Genomic DNA, 12,500 nt, shown 5'->3' on the forward strand with positions numbered 1-12,500 from the left:
CACGGGCGGGGAGCGAGCGCCCCCCAGCTCCATCGCTCTGGGGGTAATAGGCCGGCGTCTGCCACACTTAGGCCGGAGAGGAGCACCTTCCCCGGGCACGGGCGGGGAGCGAGCGCCCCCAGCTCCATCGCTCCGGGGGTAATAGGCCGGCGTCTGTCACACTTAGCCCGAATATGAGCACCTTCCCCGGGCACGGGCGGTGCCAAGCGTCCCCTAAGTTTGCCCAAATGGAAGCTCCGGAGGAGGAGTGCGGGCGTGTGTCACACTTGGCCCGAATAGGAGCACCTTCCCCGGGCACAGGCGGTGCCAAGCGGCCCCTAAGTTTGCCCAAATGGAAGCTCCGGTGGAGGAGTGCATGCTGCATGACAGTGAAGCCGAATAGGAGCACCTTCCCCGGGCACGGGCGGTGCCAAGCGGCCCCTAAGTTTGCCCAAATGGAAGCTCCGGAGGAGGAGTGCATGCTGCCTGACAGTGAAGCCGAATATGAGCACCTTCCCCGGGCACAGGCGGTGCCAAGCGGCCCCTAAGTCTACCCTCATGGAAGCTCCGGAGGAGGAGTGCGGGCGTGTGTCACACATGGCCCGAATAGGAGCACCTTCCCCGGGCACAGGCGGTGCCAAGCGGCCCCTAAGTTTGCCCAAATGGAAGCTCCGGAGGAGGAGTGCATGCTGCCTGACAGTGAAGCCGAATATGAGCACCTTCCCCGGGCACAGGCGGTGCCAAGCGGCCCCTAAGTTTGCCCTAATGGAAGCTCCGGGGGAGGAGTGCGGGCGTGTGTCACACTTAGCCCGGAGAGGAGCACCTTCCCCGGGCACAGGCGGTGCCAAGCGGCCCCTAAGTTTGCCCTTATGGAAGCTCCGGAGGATGAGTGCATGCTGCCTGACAGTGAAGCCGAATATGAGCACCTTCCCCGGGCACAGGCGGTGCCAAGCGGCCCCTAAGTTTGCCCTAATGGAAGCTCCGGGGGAGGAGTGCGGGCGTGTGTCACACTTAGCCCGGAGAGGAGCACCTTCCCCGGGCACAGACGGTGCCAAGCGGCCCCTAAGTTTGCCCTTATGGAAGCTCCGGAGGAGGAGTGCGGGCGTGTGTCACACTTGGCCCGAATATGAGCACCTTCCCCGGGCACAGGCGGTGCCAAGCGGCCCCTAAGTTTGCCCAAATGGAAGCTCCGGAGGAGGAGTGCGGGCGTGTGTCACACTTGGCCCGAATATGAGCACCTTCCCCGGGCACAGGCGGTGCCAAGCGGCCCCTAAGTTTGCCCAAATGGAAGCTCCGGAGGAGGAGTGCGGGCGTGTGTCACACTTGGCCCGAATATGAGCACCTTCCCCGGGCACAGACGGTGCCAAGCGGCCCCTAAGTTTGCCCAAATGGAAGCTCCGGAGGAGGAGTGCATGCTGCCTGACAGTGAAGCCGACTATGAGCACCTTCCCCGGGCACAGGCGGTGCCAAGCGGCCCCTAAGTCTACCCTCATGGAAGCTCCGGAGGAGGAGTGCGGGCGTGTGTCACACTTGGCCCGAATATGAGCACCTTCCCCGGGCACAGACGGTGCCAAGCGGCCCCTAAGTTTGCCCAAATGGAAGCTCCGGAGGAGGAGTGCACGCTGTGTGACAGTGAAGCCGAATATGAGCACCTTCCCCGGGCACAGGCGGTGCCAAGCGGCCCCTAAGTCTACCCTTATGGAAGCTCCGGAGGAGGAGTGCGGGCGTGTGTCACACTTGGCCCGAATAGGAGCACCTTCCCCGGGCACAGACGGTGCCAAGCGGCCCCTAAGTTTGCCCTTATGGAAGCTCCGGAGGAGGAGTGCATGCTGTGTGACAGTGAAGCCGAATAGGAGCACCTTCCCCGTGCACAGGCGGTGCCAAGCGGCCCCTAAGTTTGCCCTAATGGAAGCTCCGGAGGAGGAGTGCGGGCGTGTGTCACACTTGGCCCGAATAGGAGCACCTTCCCCGGGCACAGACGGTGCCAAGCGGCCCCTAAGTTTGCCCAAATGGAAGCTCCGGAGGAGGAGTGCATGCTGCCTGACAGTGAAGCCGAATATGAGCACCTTCCCCGGGCACAGGCGGTGCCAAGCGGCCCCTAAGTTTGCCCTAATGGAAGCTCCGGAGGAGGAGTGCGGGCGTGTGTCACACTTAGCCCGGAGAGGAGCACCTTCCCCGGGCACAGGCGGTGCCAAGTGGCCCCTAAGTTTGCCCTAATGGAAGCTCCGGACAGTGAAGCCGAATATGAGCACCTTCCCCGGGCACAGGCGGTGCCAAGTGGCCCCTAAGTCTACCCTCATGGAAGCTCCGGAGGAGGAGTGCATGCTGTGTGACAGTGAAGCCGAATAGGAGCACCTTCCCCGGGCACAGACGGTGCCAAGCGGCCCCTAAGTTTGCCCTTATGGAAGCTCCGGAGGAGGAGTGCATGCTGTGTGACAGTGAAGCCGAATAGGAGCACCTTCCCCGGGCACAGACGGTGCCAAGCGGCCCCTAAGTTTGCCCTTATGGAAGCTCCGGAGGAGGAGTGCATGCTGTGTGACAGTGAAGCCGAATAGGAGCACCTTCCCCGGGCACAGACGGTGCCAAGCGGCCCCTAAGTTTGCCCTTATGGAAGCTCCGGAGGAGGAGTGCGGGCGTGTGTCACACTTGGCCCGAATATGAGCACCTTCCCCGGGCACAGACGGTGCCAAGCGGCCCCTAAGTCTACCCTCATGGAAGCTCCGGAGGAGGAGTGCGGGCGTGTGTCACACTTGGCCCGAATATGAGCACCTTCCCCGGGCACAGACGGTGCCAAGCGGCCCCTAAGTTTGCCCAAATGGAAGCTCCGGAGGAGGAGTGCACGCTGTGTGACAGTGAAGCCGAATATGAGCACCTTCCCCGGGCACAGGCGGTGCCAAGCGGCCCCTAAGTTTGCCCAAATGGAAGCTCCGGAGGAGGAGTGCATGCTGCCTGACAGTGAAGCCGAATATGAGCACCTTCCCCGGGCACAGACGGTGCCAAGCGGCCCCTAAGTTTGCCCAAATGGAAGCTCCGGAGGAGGAGTGCATGCTGCATGACAGTGAAGCCGAATAGGAGCACCTTCCCCGGGCACAGACGGTGCCAAGCGGCCCCTAAGTTTGCCCTAATGGAAGCTCCGGAGGAGGAGTGCATGCTGCCTGACAGTGAAGCCGAATATGAGCACCTTCCCCGGGCACAGGCGGTGCCAAGCGGCCCCTAAGTTTGCCCAAATGGAAGCTCCGGAGGAGGAGTGCATGCTGCCTGACAGTGAAGCCGAATATGAGCACCTTCCCCGGGCACAGGCGGTGCCAAGCGGCCCCTAAGTTTGCCCAAATGGAAGCTCCGGAGGAGGAGTGCGGGCGTGTGTCACACTTGGCCCGAATATGAGCACCTTCCCCGGGCACAGGCGGTGCCAAGCGGCCCCTAAGTTTACCCTCATGGAAACTCCGGAGGAGGAGGGCGGGCGTGTGTCACACTTGGCCCGAATATGAGGACCTTCCCCGGGCACAGGCCGTGCCAAGCGGCCCCTAAGTCTACCCTTATGGAAGCTCCGGAGGAGGAGTGCATGCTGCCTGACAGTGAAGCCGAATAGGAGCACCTTCCCCGGGCACAGACGGTGCCAAGCGGCCCCTAAGTTTGCCCTTATGGAAGCTCCGGAGGAGGAGTGCATGCTGTGTGACAGTGAAGCCGAATAGGAGCACCTTCCCCGGGCACAGACGGTGCCAAGCGGCCCCTAAGTCTACCCTTATGGAAGCTCCGGAGGAGGAGTGCGGGCGTGTGTCACACTTGGCCCGAATAGGAGCACCTTCCCCGGGCACAGACGGTGCCAAGCGGCCCCTAAGTTTGCCCTTATGGAAGCTCCGGAGGAGGAGTGCATGCTGTGTGACAGTGAAGCCGAATAGGAGCACCTTCCCCGTGCACAGGCGGTGCCAAGCGGCCCCTAAGTTTGCCCTAATGGAAGCTCCGGAGGAGGAGTGCGGGCGTGTGTCACACTTGGCCCGAATAGGAGCACCTTCCCCGGGCACAGACGGTGCCAAGCGGCCCCTAAGTTTGCCCAAATGGAAGCTCCGGAGGAGGAGTGCATGCTGCCTGACAGTGAAGCCGAATATGAGCACCTTCCCCGGGCACAGGCGGTGCCAAGCGGCCCCTAAGTTTGCCCTAATGGAAGCTCCGGGGGAGGAGTGCGGGCGTGTGTCACACTTAGCCCGGAGAGGAGCACCTTCCCCGGGCACAGGCGGTGCCAAGCGGCCCCTAAGTTTGCCCTTATGGAAGCTCCGGAGGATGAGTGCATGCTGCCTGACAGTGAAGCCGAATATGAGCACCTTCCCCGGGCACAGGCGGTGCCAAGCGGCCCCTAAGTTTGCCCTAATGGAAGCTCCGGGGGAGGAGTGCGGGCGTGTGTCACACTTAGCCCGGAGAGGAGCACCTTCCCCGGGCACAGACGGTGCCAAGCGGCCCCTAAGTTTGCCCTTATGGAAGCTCCGGAGGAGGAGTGCGGGCGTGTGTCACACTTGGCCCGAATATGAGCACCTTCCCCGGGCACAGGCGGTGCCAAGCGGCCCCTAAGTTTGCCCAAATGGAAGCTCCGGAGGAGGAGTGCGGGCGTGTGTCACACTTGGCCCGAATATGAGCACCTTCCCCGGGCACAGGCGGTGCCAAGCGGCCCCTAAGTTTGCCCAAATGGAAGCTCCGGAGGAGGAGTGCGGGCGTGTGTCACACTTGGCCCGAATATGAGCACCTTCCCCGGGCACAGACGGTGCCAAGCGGCCCCTAAGTTTGCCCAAATGGAAGCTCCGGAGGAGGAGTGCATGCTGCCTGACAGTGAAGCCGACTATGAGCACCTTCCCCGGGCACAGGCGGTGCCAAGCGGCCCCTAAGTTTGCCCAAATGGAAGCTCCGGAGGAGGAGTGCATGCTGCCTGACAGTGAAGCCGACTATGAGCACCTTCCCCGGGCACAGGCGGTGCCAAGCGGCCCCTAAGTCTACCCTCATGGAAGCTCCGGAGGAGGAGTGCGGGCGTGTGTCACACTTGGCCCGAATATGAGCACCTTCCCCGGGCACAGACGGTGCCAAGCGGCCCCTAAGTTTGCCCAAATGGAAGCTCCGGAGGAGGAGTGCACGCTGTGTGACAGTGAAGCCGAATATGAGCACCTTCCCCGGGCACAGGCGGTGCCAAGCGGCCCCTAAGTTTGCCCAAATGGAAGCTCCGGAGGAGGAGTGCATGCTGCCTGACAGTGAAGCCGAATATGAGCACCTTCCCCGGGCACAGACGGTGCCAAGCGGCCCCTAAGTTTGCCCAAATGGAAGCTCCGGAGGAGGAGTGCATGCTGCATGACAGTGAAGCCGAATAGGAGCACCTTCCCCGGGCACAGACGGTGCCAAGCGGCCCCTAAGTTTGCCCTAATGGAAGCTCCGGAGGAGGAGTGCATGCTGCCTGACAGTGAAGCCGAATATGAGCACCTTCCCCGGGCACAGGCGGTGCCAAGCGGCCCCTAAGTTTGCCCAAATGGAAGCTCCGGAGGAGGAGTGCATGCTGCCTGACAGTGAAGCCGAATATGAGCACCTTCCCCGGGCACAGGCGGTGCCAAGCGGCCCCTAAGTTTGCCCAAATGGAAGCTCCGGAGGAGGAGTGCGGGCGTGTGTCACACTTGGCCCGAATATGAGCACCTTCCCCGGGCACAGGCGGTGCCAAGCGGCCCCTAAGTTTACCCTCATGGAAACTCCGGAGGAGGAGGGCGGGCGTGTGTCACACTTGGCCCGAATATGAGGACCTTCCCCGGGCACAGGCCGTGCCAAGCGGCCCCTAAGTCTACCCTTATGGAAGCTCCGGAGGAGGAGTGCATGCTGCCTGACAGTGAAGCCGAATAGGAGCACCTTCCCCGGGCACAGACGGTGCCAAGCGGCCCCTAAGTTTGCCCTTATGGAAGCTCCGGAGGAGGAGTGCATGCTGTGTGACAGTGAAGCCGAATAGGAGCACCTTCCCCGGGCACAGACGGTGCCAAGCGGCCCCTAAGTCTACCCTTATGGAAGCTCCGGAGGAGGAGTGCGGGCGTGTGTCACACTTGGCCCGAATAGGAGCACCTTCCCCGGGCACAGACGGTGCCAAGCGGCCCCTAAGTTTGCCCTTATGGAAGCTCCGGAGGAGGAGTGCATGCTGTGTGACAGTGAAGCCGAATAGGAGCACCTTCCCCGTGCACAGGCGGTGCCAAGCGGCCCCTAAGTTTGCCCTAATGGAAGCTCCGGAGGAGGAGTGCGGGCGTGTGTCACACTTGGCCCGAATAGGAGCACCTTCCCCGGGCACAGACGGTGCCAAGCGGCCCCTAAGTTTGCCCAAATGGAAGCTCCGGAGGAGGAGTGCATGCTGCCTGACAGTGAAGCCGAATATGAGCACCTTCCCCGGGCACAGGCGGTGCCAAGCGGCCCCTAAGTTTGCCCTAATGGAAGCTCCGGGGGAGGAGTGCGGGCGTGTGTCACACTTAGCCCGGAGAGGAGCACCTTCCCCGGGCACAGGCGGTGCCAAGCGGCCCCTAAGTTTGCCCTTATGGAAGCTCCGGAGGATGAGTGCATGCTGCCTGACAGTGAAGCCGAATATGAGCACCTTCCCCGGGCACAGGCGGTGCCAAGCGGCCCCTAAGTTTGCCCTAATGGAAGCTCCGGGGGAGGAGTGCGGGCGTGTGTCACACTTAGCCCGGAGAGGAGCACCTTCCCCGGGCACAGACGGTGCCAAGCGGCCCCTAAGTTTGCCCTTATGGAAGCTCCGGAGGAGGAGTGCGGGCGTGTGTCACACTTGGCCCGAATATGAGCACCTTCCCCGGGCACAGGCGGTGCCAAGCGGCCCCTAAGTTTGCCCAAATGGAAGCTCCGGAGGAGGAGTGCGGGCGTGTGTCACACTTGGCCCGAATATGAGCACCTTCCCCGGGCACAGGCGGTGCCAAGCGGCCCCTAAGTTTGCCCAAATGGAAGCTCCGGAGGAGGAGTGCGGGCGTGTGTCACACTTGGCCCGAATATGAGCACCTTCCCCGGGCACAGACGGTGCCAAGCGGCCCCTAAGTTTGCCCAAATGGAAGCTCCGGAGGAGGAGTGCATGCTGCCTGACAGTGAAGCCGACTATGAGCACCTTCCCCGGGCACAGGCGGTGCCAAGCGGCCCCTAAGTCTACCCTCATGGAAGCTCCGGAGGAGGAGTGCGGGCGTGTGTCACACTTGGCCCGAATATGAGCACCTTCCCCGGGCACAGACGGTGCCAAGCGGCCCCTAAGTTTGCCCAAATGGAAGCTCCGGAGGAGGAGTGCACGCTGTGTGACAGTGAAGCCGAATATGAGCACCTTCCCCGGGCACAGGCGGTGCCAAGCGGCCCCTAAGTTTGCCCTTATGGAAGCTCCGGAGGAGGAGTGCATGCTGTGTGACAGTGAAGCCGAATATGAGCACCTTCCCCGGGCACAGGCGGTGCCAAGCGGCCCCTAAGTTTGCCCAAATGGAAGCTCCGGAGGAGGAGTGCGGGCGTGTGTCACACTTGGCCCGAATAGGAGCACCTTCCCCGGGCACGGGCGGTGCCAAGCGGCCCCTAAGTTTGCCCAAATGGAAGCTCCGGAGGAGGAGTGCATGCTGCCTGACAGTGAAGCCGAATATGAGCACCTTCCCCGGGCACAGGCGGTGCCAAGCGGCCCCTAAGTCTACCCTCATGGAAGCTCCGGAGGAGGAGTGCGGGCGTGTGTCACACTTGGCCCGAATAGGAGCACCTTCCCCGGGCACAGACGGTGCCAAGCGGCCCCTAAGTTTGCCCTTATGGAAGCTCCGGAGGAGGAGTGCATGCTGCCTGACAGTGAAGCCGAATATGAGCACCTTCCCCGGGCACAGGCGGTGCCAAGCGGCCCCTAAGTCTACCCTCATGGAAGCTCCGGAGGAGGAGGGCGGGCGTGTGTCACACTTGGCCCGAAGAGGAGCACCTTCCCCGGGCACGGACGGTGCCAAGCGGCCCCTAAGTTTGCCCTTATGGAAGCTCCGGAGGAGGAGTGCATGCTGTGTGACAGTGAAGCCGAATAGAAGCACCTTCCCCGGGCACGGACGGTGCCAAGCGGCCCCTAAGTTTGCCCAAATGGAAGCTCCGGAGGAGGAGTGCATGCTGCCTGACAGTGAAGCCGAATATGAGCACCTTCCCCGGGCACAGGCGGTGCCAAGTGGCCCCTAAGTTTGCCCAAATGGAAGCTCCGGAGGAGGAGTGCGGGCGTGTGTCACACTTGGCCCGAATATGAGCACCTTCCCCGGGCACAGGCGGTGCCAAGCGGCCCCTAAGTTTGCCCTTATGGAAGCTCCGGAGGATGAGTGCATGCTGTGTGACAGTGAAGCCGAATATGAGCACCTTCCCCGGGCACAGGCGGTGCCAAGCGGCCCCTAAGTTTACCCTCATGGAAGCTCCGGAGGAGGAGGGCGGGCGTGTGTCACACTTGGCCCGAATAGGAGCACCTTCCCCGGGCACGGACGGTGCCAAGCGGCCCCTAAGTTTACCCTCATGGAAGCTCCGGAGGAGGAGGGCGGGCGTGTGTCACACTTGGCCCGAATAGGAGCACCTTCCCCGGGCACGGACGGTGCCAAGCGGCCCCTAAGTTTGCCCAAATGGAAGCTCCGGAGGAGGAGTGCATGCTGCCTGACAGTGAAGCCGAATATGAGCACCTTCCCCGGGCACAGGCGGTGCCAAGTGGCCCCTAAGTTTGCCCAAATGGAAGCTCCGGAGGAGGAGTGCGGGCGTGTGTCACACTTGGCCCGAATATGAGCACCTTCCCCGGGCACAGGCGGTGCCAAGCGGCCCCTAAGTTTGCCCTTATGGAAGCTCCGGAGGATGAGTGCATGCTGTGTGACAGTGAAGCCGAATATGAGCACCTTCCCCGGGCACGGGCGGTGCCAAGCGTCCCCTAAGTTTGCCCAAATGGAAGCTCCGGAGGAGGAGTGCGGGCGTGTGTCACACTTGGCCCGAATAGGAGCACCTTCCCCGGGCACAGGCGGTGCCAAGCGGCCCCTAAGTTTGCCCAAATGGAAGCTCCGGTGGAGGAGTGCATGCTGCATGACAGTGAAGCCGAATAGGAGCACCTTCCCCGGGCACAGGCGGTGCCAAGCGGCCCCTAAGTTTGCCCTTATGGAAGCTCCGGAGGATGAGTGCATGCTGTGTGACAGTGAAGCCGAATATGAGCACCTTCCCCGGGCACAGGCGGTGCCAAGCGGCCCCTAAGTTTGCCCTTATGGAAGCTCCGGAGGATGAGTGCATGCTGTGTGACAGTGAAGCCGAATAGGAGCACCTTCCCCGGGCACAGGCGGTGCCAAGCGGCCCCTAAGTTTACCCTCATGGAAGCTCCGGAGGAGGAGGGCGGGCGTGTGTCACACTTGGCCCGAATAGGAGCACCTTCCCCGGGCACGGACGGTGCCAAGCGGCCCCTAAGTTTGCCCAAATGGAAGCTCCGGAGGAGGAGTGCATGCTGCCTGACAGTGAAGCCGAATATGAGCACCTTCCCCGGGCACAGGCGGTGCCAAGTGGCCCCTAAGTCGGTAAAGGTTGAAATAAGTAAATAAATACAAAAAGGACGAGGGGGGGAAAAAAGGCAAAAACGTAGAAAATCCCCCCATTCATTTCAATGGGCTCGGCCGATTTGGGCTTGCGGGACCGCCGAGGGCACGCCGGAGGGCGGTTGAGTCGGTAAAAGTTGAAATAAATGAATAAATACAAAAAGGACGAGGGGGGGGGAAAAAAAAAGGCAAAAACGTATAAAATTCCCCCATTCATTTCAATGGGCTCGGCCGAATTGGGCTTGCGGGACCGCCGAGGGCACGCCGGAGGGCGGTTGAGTCGGTAAAAGTTGAAATAAATGAATAAATACAAAAAGAACGAGGGGGGGAAAAAAAGGCAAAAACGTATAAAATTCCCCCATTCATTTCAATGGGCTCGGCTAAAATGGGCCTGCAGTACTGCCGAGAGGCCGCCGGAGGACGCCCTAGTAGGCAAACGTTGATCCCCACACACGAGGGGTCAGTTAGGCGACCAGGGGTAGCGTTTAGGCGACCAGGGGTAGCGTTTAGGTGACCAGGGGAAGCGTTTAGGCGACCAGGGGTAGCGTTTAGGTGACCAGGGGTAGCGTTTAGGCGACCAGGGGTAGCGTTTAGGCGACCAGGGGTAGCGTTTAGGCGACCAGGGGTAGCTTTTAGGCGACCAGGGGTAGCTTTTAGGCGACCAGGGGTAGCGTTTAGGCGACCAGGGGCGTTGCAGTTCCGCCGAATTGCATTAGGGGCGCTGCAGTAGGCAAACGTTCTTCCCCCCTAGTCAGAGGGTCATTTGCCTACTTCCCAGGTTTACCCGGGTTTTCCAAAACACCTGGGGCACATTTTCAGGGATCACGTTTTTAGAAACAAAAATATTCATAATTTCTTCTAAGTCCCCTTTCCAGCGGGGAACTTTGAAACATTGTATCCGACCACTGAAGGCTGTTGGCGGGCACGGCGCGGCAAACAGCCCGCACTCAGGCATGGAGCTCCGGGGAAAGTTGCCTAATTTCTTCTAAGTCCCCTTTCCAGCGGGGAACTTTGAAACATTGTATCCGACCGTGGAAGGCTGTTGGCGGGCACGGCGCGGCTCATAGCCGGCCCTCGGGCACGGAGCTCCGGGTGAATTTTCACAAATTTCTTCTAAGTCCCCTTTCCAGCGGGGAACTTTGAAACATTGTATCCGACCGTGGAAGGCTGTTGGCGGGCACGGCGCGGCTCATAGCCGGCCCTCGGGCACGGAGCTCCGGGTGAATTTTACAAATTTCTTCTAAGTCCCCTTTCCAGCGGGGAACTTTGAAACATTGTATCCGACCGTGGAAGGCTGTTGGCGGGCACGGCGCGGCTCATAGCCGGCCCTCAGGCACGGAGCTCCGGGTGAATTTTCACAAATTTCTTCTAAGTCCCCTTTCCAGCGGGGAACTTTGAAACATTGTATCCGACCGTGGAAGGCTGTTGGCGGGCACGGCGCGGCTCATAGCCGGCCCTCGGGCACGGAGCTCCGGGTGAATTTTCACAAATTTCTTCTAAGTCCCCTTTCCAGCGGGGAACTTTGAAACATTGTATCCGACCGTGGAAGGCTGTTGGCGGGCACGGCGCGGCTCATAGCCGGCCCTCGGGCACGGAGCTCCGGGTGAATTTTCACAAATTTCTTCTAAGTCCCCTTTCCAGCGGGGAACTTTGAAACATTGTATCCGACCGTGGAAGGCTGTTGGCGGGCACGGCGCGGCTCATAGCCGGCCCTCAGGCACGGAGCTCCGGGTGAATTTTCACAAATTTCTTCTAAGTCCCCTTTCCAGCGGGGAACTTTGAAACATTGTATCCGACCAAAGGAAGGCTGTTGGCGGGCGCGGCGCGGCTCATAGCCGGCCCTCGGGCACGGAGCTCCGGGTGAATTTTACTCAATTCTTCTAAGTCCCCTTTCCAGCGGGGAACTTTCAAACATTGTATCCGACCACTGAAGGCTGTTGGCGGGCGCGGCGCGGCTCACAGCCCGCCATCAGGCACGGAGCTCCGGGGAAATTTGCCTCATTTCTTCTAAGTCCCCTTTCCAGCGGGGAACTTTCAAACATTGTATCCGACCAAAGGAAGGCTGTTGGCGGGCGCGGCGCGGCTCACAGCCCGCCCTCAGGCACGGAGCTCCGGTGAAATTTGCTCAATTCTTCTAAGTCCCCTTTCCAGCGGGGAACTTTGAAACATTGTATCCGACCAAAGGAAGGCTGTTGGCGGGCACGGCGCGGCTCATAGCCGGCCCTCGAGCACGGAGCTCCGGGGGAATTTGCCTCATTTCTTCTAAGTCCCCTTTCCAGCGGGGAACTTTGAAACATTGTGTCTGGCTGCACTTAAGGGGACGGAGGCCGGCTGTCGGGCCGAGGCCTACGAAAAACCCCCAACTGCGGGAAAGTAGCGGAGGACGGGGTCGGCCGCCCTCCTTTTCCCGATTGATTGGTAAGCGACGCTCAGACAGGCGTGGCCCCGGGAGGGACCCGGGGCCGCAAGGTGCGTTCGAAGTGTCAATGATCAATGTGTCCTGCAATTCACATTAGTTCTCGCAGCTAGCTGCGTCCTTCATCGACGCACGAGCCGAGTGATCCACCGCTAAGAGTTGTTCGTTTGTGGATTTGTTTTGGGGGTTGAGGCCATAGATCGGAGACAAAGGTTTGACATGGGGGATAACGGCGCCGCCGGGCGCTACCCCCTCCCGCCCGCGCCCACCCCCCCCTCCCGGCAAGGGAACGTGGGGGGGTGAAAGTACGGACGGTGGAAGAGACATTGAACCCCCCCGGGCCCGCCGAAGGCGGGCCAAGAGTTGGGTACCCGGCGACTTGGTTTTTTTGGTTCCGAGGGCGGCCAGGCCCCGCTGACACCGACGGCTGCGGGGCTGAGGGAGGGGGAGTAGCGCAGGGCGGTCGAGCCCCGGCATTGCCCCCCCTCCCGGCCCCGGCCCGCCGGCCGTGGCCCGGCCAGACTAGTGGTTTAGACAAGTACCCAGGACGGCGG

The 12,500-nt window shown here is 61.3% G+C and overlaps 1 non-coding gene across 1 annotated transcript; it reads right to left on the reverse strand.

The window, feature by feature from the left end:
- Nucleotides 1-11,953: 11,953 nt before the first annotated feature.
- On the reverse strand, nt 11,954-12,107 carry LOC148314571 (5.8S ribosomal RNA). Its single transcript, XR_015841674.1, has one exon. It is a non-coding gene; the product is annotated as a 5.8S ribosomal RNA (ribosomal RNA).
- Nucleotides 12,108-12,500: the final 393 nt, after the last annotated feature.

Source organism: Idiotropiscis lumnitzeri, unplaced genomic scaffold (genome assembly GCF_059441095.1).
Source record: "Idiotropiscis lumnitzeri isolate Australia: NSW breed Sydney's pygmy pipehorse unplaced genomic scaffold, RoL_Ilum_1.0 HiC_scaffold_268, whole genome shotgun sequence".
Classification (NCBI taxonomy): domain Eukaryota; kingdom Metazoa; phylum Chordata; class Actinopteri; order Syngnathiformes; family Syngnathidae; genus Idiotropiscis; species Idiotropiscis lumnitzeri.